This window comes from Choloepus didactylus, chromosome 8 (genome assembly GCF_015220235.1).
Source record: "Choloepus didactylus isolate mChoDid1 chromosome 8, mChoDid1.pri, whole genome shotgun sequence".
Lineage (NCBI taxonomy): Eukaryota > Metazoa > Chordata > Mammalia > Pilosa > Megalonychidae > Choloepus > Choloepus didactylus.
Genome location: NC_051314.1, coordinates 61,408,543 through 61,426,238, shown reverse-complemented (window position 1 = coordinate 61,426,238; position 17,696 = coordinate 61,408,543).

Genomic DNA, 17,696 nt, shown 5'->3' with positions numbered 1-17,696 from the left:
AAACTACTAAAGATGGCACTAGACACAGGAAAGAACACAGATTTAATTTATTCTTCTCTAGTCAATACTGCTATAGATAGCACCTTGTATAAGAAGCTTGAGTTTTAGACAATGTATTTATGATGTGATATATAACACACATACAGTTTTTATATTGTGCTAATATTATAAATGTAATTGTTTCATTGGGAAAAGGGGAGTAGAGGTGGATAGTTTCAGATATGGAATAATCAATGGTAAGTTACTTTTCTGGCAGGTATTTTAATCATAAATTTTTTAATCATGTTTTTAATTTTTAAATAAGATATATTTCTAAGCCTATGCTCATAAAATTAATACATTTGGTGGTAAATCCAGCATTAGGCCTGAGAATAATGGTTTTTCTTTTCCTATCACCTCCAGGATCATCACTAGTTCAAGGTTTTCCTATACACTTATTATTCAGTGTTATGGTAAATACCATTGCTATGGGAAATAGAATGCATTTTCCCCTTCTTTTCACTGAATAAAACAAAACAAGTCAGTCTTAGGGCCTTTGTACTAAAGCCTTTTCCCTCAGCCCTGAAATGTTCCATCAAAGCAAAAGCTGTGTGTATGTATGTATGTATGTGTGTGTGTGTGCTGTGTGTGCTATGTGTGGAATTTATGTATGTGTGCTTGTGGTAGATATTTCTATGTATTTGCATACATTGCATGTGTGTATGTCTGTGTGCATGGTATATGTGTGTGTGCATGTGGGTAGGTGTGTGTGTGTGGTGTGTGTGTGTGCTGTGTGTGGAATATATGTGTGCTTGGTAGATATTTCTATGTATTTGCATACATTGCATTGTGTATGTCTGTGTGCATGGTATATGTGTGTGTGCATGTGGGTAGGTGTGTGTGTGTGCATGTGTGTGTACAGTCCCCTGAAAATCGCTTCAGACTAGCTCCTCATCTTCAAGTCTCAGCTGAATAGGCATCTCCTCAAAGAGGGTCTCTCTGACCATCCTATTTAAGTTAGGCTGTCCCATGCCCCATTTTAGCCCTTACCACAATTTGTGATTGATTGATTGATTTTGCAGTTGTCTTGCTCCCCCACTGGCCTCTAAGTTCCCTGAGGTCCGGGATTGTGCCTCCCCATTCCCATTGTTTTATTCTTAGCACTAACGACAGTGCCTTCAGATGAAGTGGGCATTAACTTGTTCAGCAAATAAGCAGTGAACAAAGAACAAAATTCCCTGACCCCCTGGAGCATTTGAATGAATGAATGACTAAATGATGTTTGACTCTCAGTTCAATAATGTAAACTCAACCTGCTGGTAGCCAGTGACTGACAATATGTATTTATGAGTGAAAAGAATTTTTCCCCATGATTGGTTATCACTGAGGTAAAGTAGAATGGTTCTGAGAAGGATTCACAGCATTTATTCAAAGTATTTAACAGGATACATACAGGGTTGGAAAAACCCAGAAAGAAATTCACATTGCTCGGTAAGCTGTAGGATAAGCTCCAATTTTGTACTTTCCTGAGCATAATGCCCGGGAGGAAGCTGAGTGTTTCACCTGAGATTTTGGCCTACCCCGATGAAAATGTGCTGTGCTTGCTCTATGGAAGTGTCCAAAGCTGGATTCCAGAGAAGTCCCCTAAGGTAGTCTCTGGAGTTAATTATGTTCTCATTTAATGTTGAATGGCTGGAATCTGTTCAATAACAACTGTTGTTCTGGGACAATTATTCTGAGAAAAGGGAGCTTCAAAAGTGAGCAGTAAATTAAACAAGAGGCACTGAAGGAGTTCTGTTGACTCACAGGTGGAATGCTGGGGAGAAACGAACTGAAGTGGAAGAGGTGGACTTTAGATAGCCTGTGCGTGAGCCAAAGAAACCAAGGTCAGGGGCATGGCCCTTGGGTGGCTTCTGCTTCACAATCCTTAGGAACCAGCAGTGAGAGGGGACATGATCTCTGAAGCTGGATTTCTTGATGCCCTGGATAGTAAGACATGCTGGTGTTTTCAGCCAAAGACCATTTCAGTGACCACCTGCTCTCTACTTTACAAAGGTAAGATTTGCTATCAGAATACGGATCAGTAGTTCTTACTTCACTGGAGTGTTTTCATGGCTCTTGGAGGTTTAATGCAACCTTGTAAGTGGGTCCTCCCAATTTATCAGCTTCTGCCAGTGTTCTTAACTGGTGGTGATTTTACTCCCCAGGGAACATTTGGCATCTGAAGGCACTTTTGGTTGTCACAACCAAGAGGTGTTCCTGTCACTTAGTGGGTAGATTCCAGGGATACTGCATGAGCAAAGCGCCTGCCCCCCAAACCCCGCCCAACAAAGAGTTATCTGGCCCCAAATACCAGTAGTGCCAAGGTTCAGAAACTCTGGGCTGTACTAATGCCAGACAATCTCCCTCAGGAAAATGTATCACCGTAATCATAAAGCGGATACAATAAGTATTTTATCTTCTGGACTGGAGTGAATTATTTTTAGTATTCGGGAAGATTTTCTTTCAAGTTAATAAAGTGGGGGTGGTATAGTATAGAAATACCCCATAACCCATACTTAACTATGTTTTCAAGAATTTCTTTTGCAGTCTTGGTATTCCTAGATCTTCCTGATAAGTAAAGGGTTGATAATGTGAATGCAGCCTTGGGTTTGAATCTGTGAAATTTGACTATTAGTTGTATAAAGGGTTCACAAAGTCTATTGTAAGTTTTGTTCTCTTTGGCAGGGGAAGGGGGTGGCAGATCTTGTAATGCATTTTGCAATAGAAACAATGCTATAAATAGTGGTATCTCAGGTCAGTCCACAAAAGTTGGCTTAATCCACAGACAGCAGAAGTATAGTGAAGATAGAGTGATTTTAGTCGTCATTGTGTATCAAACAGTTTTTACAGGGAAACTGATTCTGAGCTGCCTCCTAAGCTTTAGTAGCTAGAAGTTCAGAAGTTCAGTAGCTAGAAGTGACATTGGAGGATGGCAGACACTACTAAACTCTGGGGCAGCCTGGAGGTGGGCACGATACTGCCCCAATATAACCATGGTTCTGTCAGCAAGGAAGAAAGGGAAGGTCAGGTAGGAGACCAACAGGGCTGGCCCTCAAAACAGCTGGTGTGTGTAGACTGGGGATGGAATTTTAGTTCTAACATTTCCTTGCTCTGTGGCCCTGGGAAGATTGCTCAATCTCTTTGGAAGGGTTTCTACATTTGTCAAATGGGGATGATCATAATGTCATGGTGAAGATTAAATGACAGTAAATGCCTGAAACACTGAAGGAGCTGGATACCTGTCAGTTACCTCCTGCTCCCACCCCCACGCTTTCTCTCTTGTCGATACTTGTTGGGTACCACCTCACATCTTTAAGGGATGTCAATATTTGCTCGAGTTTATGGTCAGCTCCAGACATATCAATAAAGGTGCTGCTGATTTACAATATCCTGGAATTGATGGAGCAACCTCACAACTTTGAGGAACTTGTCTAGAAGAAAGCCTGGTACGTAGAGACTGGCCACTGAGCTAGAGCCATAAAGCCGGTCGTGGTGGTTTTGGTGTGCTTTCAGATCATCGGAGGCATTAAGAGGTGAGGAAACTTTGGCCCAGGCTGAGGTTTTGACATCATCTCTCCCTCCACATGCTTTGCTGGGCTGGTGTTGGAATGAGATGAACTGAAACCAATGATGAAACCAAAACCTTGAGGTCATCCCTCTTTATCTTTTCAGGATTTTTTTTTTTTTTTTAAGTTCAATTTAAGTCCATCAGGCATCATCTTTGAGAGGACCCTGGAGGAGTTCATGAAAGACCACCAGCCAGAAGTTTTTGCTCAGATATATCTGCCATAATTCCTTCAGAAAGTGTGTTTACATGTCACAATGACAGAAGAACAGTTATATGATTACATAAATGTCACTAAATTGAGGATCTGGGGACATCTGACTCTGAAACATCACAAACCAATCTGGAATCCCCAGGGAGCCTAGGACAAGTTGTTTTCCTCTTGTTAGAGAGTTTTTTCCATTTACTTTTGGAAGAAGCAGTGACATTGGTCCATTTCCCCATCTCAGGTGTTTTTCAGACAACAGAATTCCATTTGACTGCTTTGCTGAATACTACCCAGTAGGGCCAAGTTGACGGGGAGGTGTGGGTATAGTGGGAAGGATCCTAGGCTTGGATTCTGAAGACCTGTGTTTGAATCATTGCTGTGTGACCTTGGGCAAGGTGTTTAAGTCATCATGTTCTCCTTCCCCTCATTTGGAAACGAGGGACCAGATGGTCCCAATGACCCCATCAAGTTTGGCACATGGTCTTTCCACTGGACCAACACCTTACTCTCTCGGTTCATTGTCTCCTGCACCTCTTCCTCCCACCATGGCGTATAAAAATATAAATTAAGTCATTAGGTCTCCCAGGCAGATATTTGCTTTCTTAAAGCAAAAAAAAAAAAAGGCTTTTTATTGACCTTGAATGGTGTTCTTTGAAATGTTGATAAGATGCTATTGATTGAGCAGCACCTTCCAACATCTTATGTCCCACTTCCAGGTGCAGAAAGCTACATCATGCTGCATCTCCCCACCTGGGGAATGGACTAGCATTCTGTAAATCTTTTGGTTAAATGCTTTGGAAGGCAGTCCATAAACTTGCAGAAAATGAGCCCCAAGTCAGGCAAATGAATAGAAGTGGCTTGATCTTCATGGGGTCTGCCTTGGGACAGTGTGGGCTTTCTCCTTTGTCAGAAGTACAGCCCTAGAAAGAATGCATTTCTCTAAAAATAGGGTAGTTGGAGGCGTCACGGCACCAGCAGATACAGAATCTTCCCAGTGGCTTTGGGACAGGCCAACTGATAAAGCTTTCTTCTCTGGGTGCCCCAGATCACGCGCAGCTGTTTTCGAAATCTTAAGGGCCTTCGGGAGTTGGCCTCATGCCACAAGTCAGGTGCTTTTCGTCAAACACTAACACACGAAGCAGCAGTCAGCTTAATCAGCGTCAAAGCCTCGCCTGGCCTCCAGAAAGGATTAGGAAGGGCTGGCAACCCAAACTGTAACCACTTTCCAAAACCCCAGTGAGCTCCTCGTTTTATTTCATATGGGTATGTTTTCTTTCTTTTTTGATTCTATCGAAAGTTGGAGTTTTCTGTTCATTAGAAACTGGGGGATAGTATAACACTGTGGTTAGAGGAGTGTGCTCTGGAGCCAAACTTCCTGGGTTTGAAGCCTGTTGTTACTTCTTAGCTTTTTGATGGCCTGGGGGAAGTCACTAAACCCCTCTGAACTGGTTTCCTAGTTCGTGAAACATAGATAGCAGTAGTACCTTCATTATTTATTTATTTTTTTCATTGAATTCAGTTTTATTGAAATACATTCACACACCATACAGTCATTCATGGTATACAATCCACTGTCCACAGTATGATAACATAGTTATGCGTTCATCACCACAATCTATCTGTGAACATTTTCCTTACATCAGAAAGAACCAGAACAAGAATAAAAAATAAAAGTGAAGAAAGAACACCCAAATCATCCCCCCCCATCCCACCCCATTTGTCCTTTAGTTTTTATCCCCATTTTTCTACTTATCCATACGCTAGATAAAGGGGGTGTGATCCACAAGGTCTTCACAATCACACTGTCACCCCTTGTAATCTACAGTATTATATAATTGTCTTCAGGAGTCCAGACTGCTGGGTTGGAGTTTGGTAGTTTCAGGTATTTACTTCTAGCTATTCCAATACATTAAAGCCTAAGAGGTGTTATCTATATAGTGCATAAGAATGTCCACCAGAGTGACCTCTCGACTCCATTTGAAATCTCTCAGCCACTGAAATTATTTCGTCTCATTTTGCATCCCTCTTTTGGTCAAGAAGATACTCTCAGTCCCACGATGCTGGGTCCACATTCATCCCTGGGAGTCATACTCTGTGTTGCCAGGGAGATTTACACCCCGGGAGTCAGGTCCCACGTAGGGGGGAGGGCAGCGAGTTCACCTGTTGAGATGGCTCAGTTAGAGAGAGAGGGCCACATCTGAGCAACAAACAGGTACTCAGGGGGAGACTCTTAGGCATACTTATATGCACGCTTAGCCTCTCCTTTGCAGTAACGAGCTTCATAAGGGCATGTCCCATGATCAAGGGCTCAGCACATCAAACCGCCAGTCCCAATGTTTGTGACAACATCAACACCAGTCCAGGTGAGGATGTCCAACACATCCGCACCTTCCCCCAGATCCTCGGGGCTGGGGAGGGGGAGGCTGTAAATATATTTTTTATTATCTGCCCAAATTACTCTGGGATGTGTCACTATTTCACTCCAGCCTATACTAACCTACCATATCTCACTTCCTATTCAAATTTCCATGCAATTATGGTGTTTGAACAAATCGACTGTAGAGTTGTACCATTTAGAAAATTTAGATCCTGTACCAAATAGATATCTCTTCCCTTGGTCTCATATGGAAGTTGAAGTTTTAAAACACAGTCAGTTTCAACCTTTACCCTTTGGCCTGGCTTGCCCTGGTCTTAACCAGACTTGCTTCATTCATATCACTAATTGAAGTCTGGGCTCTTTTTCAGCTTTTTTTTTTTTCTTTTTAACAGTGGCTGTAGGCCCTAATACTGACATTCATATCTGCCAAGCTCTAGCTCAGAGTTTCAGATGTCTCATAGATATGCATTCTTCCAGAGACCAATCAGGTTATATGCTAAGGGATCAGCATCTCAAAGTTTAGAGATAGGCGTTAAAATTCAGGGATAGAGTTAACTGCTGTAAGAGCTTACAGTCTAGGGACTATTACAATAATTATGTCCATAGGCTATGTTCTAAGGTTCAATTCTGAGTTTACACGTTGTAGTTAGTCCATATTGGTGAGGCATTGAAGTGTTTGCCTTTATTTCTGGTGTACTTCACTCAAATACTGTGTACAGGATCCATTCACCTTGTTGTGTGTCTCACAGCTTCACTCCTTCTTGTAGTTGCTCAATGTTCCACTGTATGCGTACACCACAGTGCACCATTCCATCCTTCAGTCAATGTACCCTTAGGTCATCTGCACCCTTTGCAAATCATGGTCACTGCCTCCATGAACACCAGTTTGCAAATGTCCATTCATGTCTCTGCTCTCAGATCTTCAAATGACATACCCCTTAATGAGATTGCAGGACCTTTTGGTCCCCACATACTTAACTTTTTGTGGAACAACCACACTGACCTTCAGAAGGCTACACCATTCTACCTGCTCATCAACAGTAGATAGGTACATCCCTCTCACCATGTTTCTGATGAGGAAACAGGCTCAGAAAGGCTCAGTAGCGTCCAGGTCACAGAAGTAGTAAGTGGCAGAATTGGGAGTTCATCTGACTACAAAGGCCACAGCCCCCAGGGACTGCATCCAGTGGGGAGTATTTCAGTATTAAGGTGGAGAGATGGAGGCTTCTGGCCCGGAGGTGCTTTTGCAGGACACAATGCAGAAAAGTGAAAAAGATTTGTGGAGAGGAGAGGGCTGTCACATGGCCATGTTTGGTGGCCAGAGGAAAACTTCCTAGGGTTCCTTGGTCTGTGGATGGCTGCCCTGGGGCTCTCCAATGCCCTTAGCTGGGAGAGCTGTGCGGTCAACCTCTGCAAGAAGTGAAACAGCCACAATGCCCCAAAGGTTCCCGCTGGGACAAGCCCTGTGACCTGTCCTGAGCGTTCACATCCACGCTCAGTCTCTATATCAATCCCAGCTCTCTTGGAAGCATATTGGGACAGGCTGGGATTTTATAGAACTCCTGGCATGGAAACCTGAGTCAGACTGCTTCTGGATGTGGAAGCAAATACCTGTTGCTTTTACATTTGTGAAAATCAAAACTGCAGAAAATTCCTGAAGGAAAATAGATTTTTAGGAATATTATTTAATGAAGAATTTATATTATGCCTTCATTAAAATTATGAGAAAAAATATGCACTGGGGGAAAAAAAGTTTGGAAGGAATACATGTTAAAATGGTAACAGTGGTTTTGTTAATGGATGATTTATTTTCTTTCTATTTTTTTCCAAAATATTATGTAATGTGTTTATTTTATAATGAAAAAATATATTTAAAAATCCCCTTTTCCTTCTGGATGGCTTAAATCTATCTTGAGGAATTGGAAGGGGATTAGATGATCAGGTGTCTTAGTTTTCCAAGCTACTACGACAAATGCCACACAATGTGTTGGCTTACAAAACAGGAATTTATTGGCTCATGGTTGCAGAGGCTGGAAGGCTTGCTTCCTTCTCGGGTTGTGACATTCTGGCTAGCCAGCAATCCTTGTGTTCCTTGGCTTTCCAGTCACATGGCCATATCCTCTCCATTATCTTCCAGGTTCCATTGATTTCTGGCTTCCATCTCTTCCCCATGGCTTTCCTCTTTCTGTCTGAATTTCTTCTGCTTATAAAGGATTCCAGTAATCTGGATTAAGGTCCAATTTCAGTCACTTGGGCCACATCTCAACTAAAATAACATCTTCAAGTGATCTCATTTACAATGGGTTCACACCCACAATAATGTGGATCAAGATCAAGAATATGTCTAAATTGGGGTACATAATTCACTTCCAACATACTAGATAAAGTCAATCTCCTGTCTTTGTGACCTTGAGTGAATCAATCTGACTGCTCTAACTCAATTTCCTAGTTTGTAAAATGGGAAAACAATAGAATCTACTTCATAGCGCTAGTGCAAGCATAAATTAGAGATAAACTGGTAAAATTCTTATCACAAATCTGGCTCATAGTGAATGCTCAATGTTGGTTATCATAATCATCAGTACCACTGTGACCACCAGAAGGACGCCTGGTTTGGGGAGTCCACCATACCCTGGGATACCAGGATTCCAACATTTTATTACTTGGCTGTGCTAGGTGGATAGCCAAGAGTGGAAAGTAGAAATGCTTACCAATCTCCAGGTTTCTAACCATGTGCTGAGAAAGAAATTGGCTTTATATTTAGAAGTAGTTTGCCTTTCTCTAGCAGTAATAGAAGGTCACCTTGTAGCTCCCAGGAAAGACCGATTCCAATCTTTCCTCTCAAGTTCCTGTTGACAAGGAGGGCAGTCATTCTCCCTTTGGTGTGGAATGAAAACCTCCTGGGCATTGTGGTAATGGAGAAGCTGAAAGTGAGTGTGACTGAGGTCTCTGATACTTGGGTAGGGTATGGCTGCAAGGGGAGGAGAAGCTGTGGATATTTTTTGTTATATGTTTCCTGGGTTCTGGAAGGGGATTTGGAAAGAAGGTGGAAACATGGATTAGTTGAGTTCCTAGGCAAGTTCGAAACATGGATTAGTTGAGTTCCTAGGCAAGTTCACCCAGAAACAAGGATTCATTATCTATGAGTTGGTGACTCCATGCTCTCTCTCCGGTCTTGACCTCTCCTCTAAGCTCCAGATTTGTAAATATATCACCTTGTTTGACATCTCTACTTGGATGCAATTTAATATATCCAAAATGAAGTTCTTTGATCCATGATTTTTCTGTAAACCTACAACTTCTTTAATTAAAAAAAAAAACACCATCAAATTAAAAAAAAAAACTAGATGAAGGGGTCTATATAGATGTACTTTATTTTATGTAGGGAATTGGCCTGTATTGCAATTTTGTTGGGAGAGTTTTTTTTTTTCATATTGAAGAGGTGAATGATTTTTTCAAATGACTTTTTGGAATCTATTTTGATTACTCAATGTTTTCTCTCCTTTATTTAATTAACAGGGTAGATTTCAAAGTTTTATTTTTAAATGTTAACTTGCATGCCTGTTGGTAAATGTCACCCGGTCATGATGACTTATCCTGTCATATGTTGCTGGATCAATATGCTTATATATATATATATATTTAATTAAGATTTATTCACATACCATACAATCATCCAAAGTATATAATCCATTGATCACATTATCATCATACAGTTCTTCATTCATCACCCCGATCAATTTTTTTTTTAACATTTTCCTTGTACCAGAAAAAGTGAAAGCAAGAATAAAAAAAACAAGAGTAAAAACCGGACACCCAAATTGTCCCCCTCCATTCTTCCTTTAGTTTTTGTTTTGTTTTGTTTTGTTTTGTTTGCCCCCAATTTTCTACTCATCTATCCATACACTGGACAAAGGGGAGTGTGATCCACATGGCTTTCCCAATCACATTGTCACCCCTCATAAGCTACATTGTTTTACAGTTCAAGGGTTCTGGGTTGTAGTTTGATAGTTTCAGATATTTACTGCTAGCTATTACAATACATTAGAACCAAAAAGCGTTGTCTATATTGTACGTAAGAGTGCCCACCAGAGTGCCCTCTTGGTATCTTTTGGAATCTCTCAGTCACTGAAACTTACTTCATTTAATTTCACATTCCCCTTTTGGTCAAGAAAATGTTCTCCATCCCACGATGCCAGGTCTAGATTCCTCCCCAGGAGTCATATTCCACGTTGCCAGTGGGATTTACACCCCTGGGTGTCAGATCCCATGTAGAGGGGAAGGCAGTGATTTCACCTGCCAAGTTGGCTTAGCTAGAGAGAGAGGGCCACATCCGAGCAACAAAGAGGCATTCAGGAGGAGACACTTAGGCACAGTTATAAGCAGGCCTAGCCTCTCTTTTGCAGTAACAGTCTTCCCAAGGGAAAGTCCCATGATAGAGAACTTGGCCCATCAAACCGCCAGTCCCCAATGTCTGTGAGCACATCAGCAACCATCAAGGTGGGGAAGCCCAAAACCCCTGCATTCTCCCCCAGCTCCTCAGGGAGGCTCTGCATATTTTTTTTTCATTTTTTTTTAAAATTAACTATTAACTATAAAAAAAATGAAAAAAAAAAAAAAAAAACATACCATAAAAAAAATTTCAAACAAACCAAAACAAGGGAATAAGAAAAAGACAACTAACCTAAAATAACTACTTTATTTCCAACATGTTCCTGCTCTACCCCAAGAAAATAATCTAATACAGCAACATTTCTGTGAACTGTTCCTACAATATTCACCAGAAATTAACAAACCTTAGTCACTTCTGGGCATTCCCAGAGCATTAAGTTTACCCACCCGAGCTTATCTGTTCTTATTAGATTATCATTCTCCCTTCACTAATTGCTCTCTATCGCTAGGTCCCCTACATTCTACATTATAAACCATTTATTTTACATTTTTCAATGTTTGCATTAGAGGTAGCATATGATATTTCTCTTTTTGTGCCTGGCTTATTTCACTCAACATTATGTCTTCAAGTTTCATCCATGTTGCCATCTGTTTCATGACATCATTCCTTCTTACTGCCGCATAGTATTCCATTGTAATATGCTTATTTTTTAAGCATTTGTTAAGAATTTTTGTGAACATTCTCCTGAAGTATATTGGTCTGCAATTTTATTTCTGTGTGATATTTTTGCCAGGTTTGGTATCAGCGTAATACTGGTGCCCTACAATTTATTGTAAAGTGTTCCTTTTTCCTCTACTTTCTGAAAGGGTTGGTGTAAGGTTGGTGGAGTTTCTTCGTTCAAGTTCAATGGAAGTCATCAGGAAAGCCATCTGAGTTTGAATTTGAAAATGTGGGGATGATTTTGAACATAAATTCAGTTCTTTGACAAACATATGTCTTTTTTTTTTTAAGCTAAAAACACACAAAAAAACCTACACTTCTTTTCCCACTGCATCCCCAACTTTCTCATCCTCCTGTCTTCTCTATCTCAGATCAAACACCCAGATGTTTGAAGGAAAAGTTAGGAATCATCCTCAATTCTTCCTTTTCCCTCATCCGCCACATCCAATCTACCAACTGGTTTTATCTCTGAAATCTATCCTGCCTCTTGCCCCCACCCCATCTCCATCTCCACTGCCATAGTCCATTTCAAGTCACGGATATCTCTCCAGGCCATTCTTCACATCGCAGCCAGCATGATCCATTAACAGGGTAAATCAGATAACAGAAACTGGCATAGGAACTTCCAATGGCTTTTCACTACACCTAGAATAAAATCCAAACTCCCTACTCTGGACTGCAAGGCCTTCATGATCTCGTTCCCATCTATCTCCTCAAACCTTTGATTCAGGCACACTGGCTTCTTTTCTCTTCATCAGACACACATCAAGGAACAAGATTTTGGAGAGTCTTGTTTTGAGCCTGGGATGACCTTTGCCCTGACACAACTTGATGGTGTGCTTGGTCTGGGGTACCCCGAGTTATCAGTTGGGGGAATGATTCCCATGTTTGACAAGATGATGATGAGCTCTTGGTGAAGGAACCACTGTTTTCCTTTCTCCTAACAGGTAGGCCTTCAATATAAAGTAAATGGATCAGATGACTGGAAGGGGATTCCCTGCCTCAGAGCCTTTGCGCTCACTGTTCCCTTTATCTAGAACACTACTCCCACCCCCCATATCTGCAGAACTTGCTCTTTCTTCCTTTACGTCTTAGCTAAAAAGTTCCCTTCTCAGTGTGGCCTTCCCCAAATACCTTATAAAAATTGTAATTCCTTTGCCTTCTTTCACCTCCCCTGCTTTATTTTTCCTCATAGCATTATCACCATTTACCCAGCTATATATTTTATTGAGTAATGTGTTTACTGTCTGCCACCCCTCTTTTCCACCAGGAAAGGGTTTTGCCTCTTTCATTCACTGTGTATTACTGGCTTCTAGGCCAGTGTTTGGCATGTCATACATGCTCACTAAATATCTATTGGACGAAGAAATGCTGGCATCAGAATCACTGGTTCTCGTGATGGGGAAAATTTCGCAGCCAAAGCATCCTGACGAGAAAAGGCATCAAACCTAAGACATACCAGAACAAGAAAGATTAAAATGACACCAACAAAAAAAAAAACCCACTCAAGTTAAGTATATATCCTGAGGCTAAAAAATTATACATCTCTTAGATTTAATGCGGCTACAATCTAAGGTAATTAGAATGAAAAAAAAATAGCGTATATTAAGAAAGAATTTGCAGGTTATTTTGTAATTGAAGGCATTGTGCTATAGAACAGTGGGTGCCCTTGGGGGGTTGTAGGGCTAATTTTAGGACTGAACTCTAGGAGGCAGTGTTGTGTGTTCTAAAGAAGTACTTTGCTGTCTTCGCTCTCCCAGGAACTCACCATGTGTCTTTAGAACAACCAGCCTTGAGCCTTTGAGTCCTTATCTGTAATGGAAAGAAAATAGATTAGATATATTCTTAAGTTCCTCCATCAATGCTAATATTTTGTAATTGACTCAGTGTGCAAGATGCTATTGATTTACCCAGGCCTCTTTTCATCTAACATCTGTCTTTTTTTTTTTTTTTTTATCAGATGTCCTTACTGTTGGTGCAGAGTAAATTCTACCATCTGGAGCACTGTTAGGATTGCTGTCTCAGTGGAAAATAATTTATTTCCTTCTCCAGTTCTCTTTCTTTTCCTCTTTTCAGTTTTTTTACTTTTCTTAAATTCTAAAACTGTAAGAAAATAATGCAAACAAGACTACAGTAACTAATATTTAGGCTTTGCTCTTGTAAAAGTGTTTTATATTCTTTATCTCAATGAGATCTCACAGCTCTCTAATAGGAAAAACACTGAGGCCCAGAGGGATTTAAATGATTCATCCAAGTAACACTTGGGGCCAAACTCTTGGGCTTCTCATTCTGCATCCTTTGCTCCTTTGACTTTCTCCCTTATTCTGCTGCTTCTCCAAAGTTGAGTGTTCTCAGGAACGTGTTACTCATTGTGAATTGGTACCTGGCTGTGAAAGGCCCTCTCTCAGAGAAACAACCTGACAGGTGATACGGAACACAAACAGCCTCAGCTCAAGATGGGTGACTTTTTCTCTGCACTGAATGGTTCCTTTTGCATTTGCTTTCCTCCTTGAAAGCAATTTGACTTCCTAGTGTCTGTTTTTTTTTTGTTGTTTTTTTTTTTCCAGGCATGGTGAAAGTCATGGTAGTGAGTTGCTTCTGGAGGTATGACCATTTCTTGTACTTAGGGTCCATCCACTGGGTCAAACTCACTGAAAAAAGATACTGGCAAATTGCTTTGAAAAATAGGGCATGCAACTTTTAGAAGCCACAGTAATAAAAATGTTTCTATGTTTTTCCTGAGCTCTTTTGCTATATTTATTGTTCATTGGCTTGAATTTTCAGCACCACCTCTCTCAGACATGTCCAAGAAATGCCTCATATATCTCCTCCACTGCTAAAATTAGTCAAAACTATCAGCTGACAATGAATTTAGATTGTTGGGAGCCTCCATGATTCTTAAAGGTTTTTGTGGAATCATAGAGGTGGATCATATGGGCCTTTACAGCTATAAATGTATCTTTGGAAGTTCAGTTTTTGATGAACTTGGGAGGACATCTTAACAGCACAATAAGCTACGCTTCAGCATTGGACAAAGTGGCTCCATTGTTTTGTGGAGGTGTCTCTTTCTTGGGAAGCCAAACTACATTAGAGTTTGTTTAAACTAAATCCTACCTTTGGTACTTTGGGGGCCAATAAAGTTGAAAGAAATGATGATTGGGTTTTAGCTGGACAAAGAGAAAAAAAACTCATCCGAAAACATTAGTGAATGATTAGCATATGAAAAGTAATGTCCTAGGTCCTGGGACAGTCAATACACATGACCCATGAGAGCGCATGGTCTAGAAGGGGAGACGAATTCAACAAATTTTTATTAAGGTCCTACTGTGTGCTGGGCATAAATAAGATACACTGTCTTATTTGGTGCCACCACAGAGCTTCAGTTCAATAGGAATATGCCCTCTGGTAGGGGACATAAGAAGCTATGAGATCCCACAGGAGGTACCTTGATCCAGGAGAATGGAGAAATCTTTCTAGAGAAAGGGACATCAAAGTCACGTCCTTAGGGATGTATAGGAACTGGCCAGATGGAGGCTGCTTTGGGCCTGGTGATTTCAGTCAGTAAGAAAACAAAGGCCCTCACTGGACAAGGTACATGACCATTTCTGGAAAGGAAATAAATTCAGACTGGCTGGAAAAGGCAAGTACAAAGTGAGGCTGGGGGATGGTTGGGAGAAGAATGGTGGGAGTAGTGAGAGGTGAAGCCAAGGAGAGGAGTAGAGGACAGGGATGCGGAGCCTCCTAGGCCATAATCAGGAATTTGGGCTCACTCTGAGGACAGTCCTTTGCAACGATTTAAGTAGGGAAACAAAATGATGAGGTCTGTGGCTTTGATAGTTCACCCTGAAATTCCATGTCTGAAAATTCTATGGATGGAATTCTAAGTAAGTCCTCTAATGTAAATTGCACAATTGGGCAGATAATGCTCCTAAGATTATTCAAGGAGGTGGGGGCAGGATATAGGGAGATCGGCACAGGTGGGCTATGTCTGTTGAAGTCAGCAGCTCTTGGTTCCCTCTCTGGGGCTCTGGGAACCCTGTGGCGCCTCGGGCAGTAGCCACCTTCTTTGAAGCTTCTATCTTCGGTGCACTTCTGACAGGTTGTCTACCCAGATACCTGTGGCATTCGGGGTGGAATATGGTCACCATCCTCCATTCTGCATCATGTGCTTAAGGCCCTTCTGCGATCTTGAGTCTTTGGCAAACTTCCTTTTGATGTGTTTGCACATGTTCCCCCTCAGCGAGAAAATTCAGGGGTGGAATGAATTTTGTCATTATGGTTGCCAAGCCATTGTGGATTTAGGTATTTCCCTCATCACTGGCCCCTCTTCACAAATTCAGAAGCTCCTGGCTTATATTGGTGCCACTGGAGAGGTGAGCCCAGGGTTAGGTGAGGAGATCCACCCAAAGCTGGAGAGTGGAGGCTTTTCCTCTTCCTCTTCTTTCTCTACCTGTTTGAATTGTTATTGCCTAAGTCTTACCTCATGGTGTGATGCTGTAAACTCGCTCTCTGGAGGCTCACAGGCTTGAATTCTGTTTCTGCTGTTTGACAGCTCTGTGGCCTTGGGAAAGTTACATGAGCCTTTCTGAGCCGCAGCTTCTTTATCTGTATGATGGAAATTAAAAAAAGACCTCCATGGCATGGTTGTTGTGAGTCTAGCAGATGCTCCATAAATAGTTCTAAGGAAAACCAATAGGATCAAGGGCAAAGCTGCCTCTGATGTAGAAGGGGCTCTGGTAGGGACCTTGAGGAGAAAACAGAGTTGGCATCTGCAGTATAATGAAAAACTCGGCTGGTCTTGGTCCTCGTTTCCTGGGGAAGCAACCTCTGAATCTTTGGAATTTCCTACGATAGGAGTGCTTTGGTTCTTCATGGTGGGCCCAGGAATATACCTAATTGTTCACTTGCCAACAAGATGACAAGGAGGGGCAACCACCCTTTCAGTTTTAAGGTGGGGGCTGGTCATGCCCGATAGACCAACTGAGTAATTAGGGGTTGGGGCTTTGAGCTACCTCATATCAGCCTACCTCCCGACCTCTGGGAGGGAAGGGGGAGCTGCGGATTGAGTTCAGCCATGTGACATAATGGGATCCCATTTAAACTCAGGACCCTCACAGCCATGAGGAGTTTCCATGACTGAGAAAAGACATCACTGCTATGCCTGGAGAGTGATGTGCTCTGACTCCATGTGGACAGGACAAGGAAACTTGAGTCTGAGATCCTCCCAGACCTCACCCTATGCATCTCTTCTTTTGGCTTCTTCTTATTTGTATCCTTTCACTATAACAAAGCTATAATCTCTTCTAGTGGGTTCTGTGAGTCATTCTAATGAATTATCAAACCTGAGGGGGCAGGTGGGAATTTGTAGCCAGCTGTTCAGAAGTGCAGGTGGCCTGAGCCCCAGAACCTGTGACTGAAGGACAATCTTGTAGAGGGTTGTGCTTGAGCTGTGGGATCTGGCTTAACTCTGAATAGAATCAGAATCGAACTACTCAGCATTCCTTGCAGTTGCTGAAAAAAGTTTTTGATAACCTTCACAGCACCTCTGTCTTTGATTTTTTTCTTCTATTAATGACTCTTTCAATGTTTTCATTAAATCCCATTTTTATAATTTTCAACTATTGTACAGGTGTTTTTGTCTTGGAATTTTTAGAATATCAAATGTTGATTTAAAACATTAAGTCTAAGGCTAGTCCTTGGAATTCTCACTGCTGCTCAGAGATCTTGTGGTTATTAGAGATAATGGACTCTGGAATATTATTGAAAAGGCAACATAGGATGAAGGGCTATTGCTCTGAAGCATTCCTTAGATGAAATTCCATGATATGTGGTTGTATTAGTTACAGTAACCTCTAAAATGCTGTAACAAAGAGATTCCAAAATCCAGCATTCAAACAACATGGAAGTTTTTATCTCTTTCATAGAACATCCACAGCTCATGGAGCAGGTACAGGGCATATAGCAGCTCTGTCGTCTTCAACACATGGCTTCTAAGATTGCTCCAGTCAACCCACTTCCTAGCTAACTGGAAGGGGGAAAGGGAGGGTGCAGGGTAAGTGGCTTCTTCTTCTGCTGAATATACCCATCACATTTCGCTCACATCCCATTGCCCAAATTTAGTCACACCTGGAGATGATACTGGGGGAGAATTAGTGCACATGGCTGAGTTAGCCAATGGCCAAGCCTACTGGGTCATGTCAACTATGGAAATCCTTAAGTTCCTTCTGACTATTAAATATGGAAATCCTTAAGTTCCTTCAGACCCAACTTGAATGCATTTAGTCTACCCAGCGTGGAGTCCGTTGCTGGACTATCTGTAGCTCCTGAAGTCTGTTGCTTGCTGTCCAACAAATGAAGAGAGTGTCCAATCCATAATATCACACTGAGTGGGAAAGAGAGGACTAGGTGCATC